Below are 1,689 nucleotides of genomic sequence, written 5' to 3' on the forward strand. Positions count from 1 at the left end.
GATGAATGTTTTTGAATATACATCTTTGCCTTTTGGTAAGCATTTTTTTTTTTTTTGGTCTTTATCCTCTGCATCTGAGAAATTTATTTATTTATTATTTTTATTTATTTATTTGTTTGAGACGGAGTTTCACTCTGTTGCTCAGGGTGGAGTGCAATGGTGCGATCTCCACTCACTGCAACCTCCACCTCCCGGGTTCAAGTGATTCTCCTGCTCCAGCCTCCCAAGTAGCTGGGATTACAGGTGCCCACCACCATGCCCAGCTAATTTTTTGTATTTCTAGTAGAGATGGGTTTCACCATGTTGGCCAGGCTGATCTTGAACTCCTGACCTCAGATGATCTGCCTGCCTCGACCTCCCAAAGTGCTGGGATTACAGGCATGAGCCAACATGTCTGGCCTGAGAAATTTATTTACATTTGTCTTCCTTTGCTAATTTTATTTCGACAGAATTAATTTTGCTTTTTTACTCCTTATCCTGTGTTTTCATCTCCTTTCAACTATTCCTTTTCTTTTTCCTCTTTCATCACATCTAGTTTATCTTCCATCTCAGCCTACATTCATCTTCTTCTGTTACAGAGCTCATGCCTACCTCACTTCCACTTAAGATACCCAACAATTTTCTAGAACTTTTTTCTGGCTCCCACAAAAAATCATTTAGACCTATGCAAAACTTCTGAACCTCTGGTATACTTTTTTCTTTCACTTGTTTTGTATGTTTTTTGTTAATAGGTCCCACGCTGATTTTTTTTTTTTTTCCATACTCAATTTTGAACAGGGTGCTAGCTATTCACATTCAGTGTTTGTTACCAAGCAGAGTGAGTGAGGGTTTCCTTTGGTTCTGCTTTCTGTCTGATAGCTAGATGGTAGAATCCTCCTTTAAAATCTGTATCTGCAGCGTGGGCAACATAGCAAGATCCACTTTCTACAAAAAATTCAAAAATTAGCCCAGTGTGGTGGTGTGCACCTGTAGCCCTAGCTACTTGGGAGGCTGAGTCAAGAGGATCACCGGCACCCAGGAGTTCAAGGTTATGGTGAGTCATGATTGTGCCACTGCACTCCAGCCTGGGTGACAGAGCAAGACCCTATCTCAATCAGTGAGTCAAAACAAATAAAATCTCTATCTGGAGGGCAGGGTCGTGTGCATGTGTCCCAGCCTCATTCCCAGTTTCCAGTCATTTTTCACTTGGTGTACTTAGGCTCTGCTGAAGCTGCATCTCCCTTTTACTTCTATTTCCTGGTTTTCTGTTAGTCTCAGCTAAACTACTACATGAGGAATTGTGATTTTTTAAAAATGGAGCCCTAGTAAGGTTTTCCCTGTTCTCTCCCCAAAATCTAAATCACACCAGGGTTACACTTGAAGTCTGGTTAGTTTCTCCAAACTTTTTGCCCAATAGTTTTTTGATTAAAAAAAATTTTTTCCCTTTCCTTTTTTTTTTTTTACACAGAAGTGAGAATTAGACAGTTCTTCCAATAGTTTTTTGAAATTCATGTGATTGAAAGAAAGAAAAAAAAGAAAAGAAAAAAAATCTCAGCTGTAGTAAGTGTGATTTTTCTTTTTTTGGAGTTGGGGAAAAGGGTGCAGCCTCCGTTGAAGAAGAGACTGGATGAGAAGCAGGAAATCTTCTCCCCCTAGTGGAAAGAAAGAGATACTTCAGGACTAGTTTATCCAAATCTTCTCTTGTGGTCT

The 1,689-nt window shown here is 39.7% G+C and overlaps 1 long non-coding RNA gene across 1 annotated transcript in view; it reads right to left on the bottom strand.

Annotated features, from left to right (window-relative positions):
• Positions 1-1,051: 1,051 nt before the first annotated feature.
• Positions 1,052-1,689, bottom strand: part of LOC108536447 (uncharacterized) — a 5,008-nt gene continuing 4,370 nt past the window's right edge. The window contains exon 3 of the long non-coding RNA XR_001887519.1: positions 1,052-1,631. This is a non-coding gene — a long non-coding RNA (uncharacterized LOC108536447). The remainder of the gene's footprint in view (positions 1,632-1,689) is intronic.

This window comes from Rhinopithecus bieti, unplaced genomic scaffold, assembly GCF_001698545.2.
Source record: "Rhinopithecus bieti isolate Rb0 unplaced genomic scaffold, ASM169854v2 scaffold_11964, whole genome shotgun sequence".
NCBI classification, from domain to species: domain Eukaryota; kingdom Metazoa; phylum Chordata; class Mammalia; order Primates; family Cercopithecidae; genus Rhinopithecus; species Rhinopithecus bieti.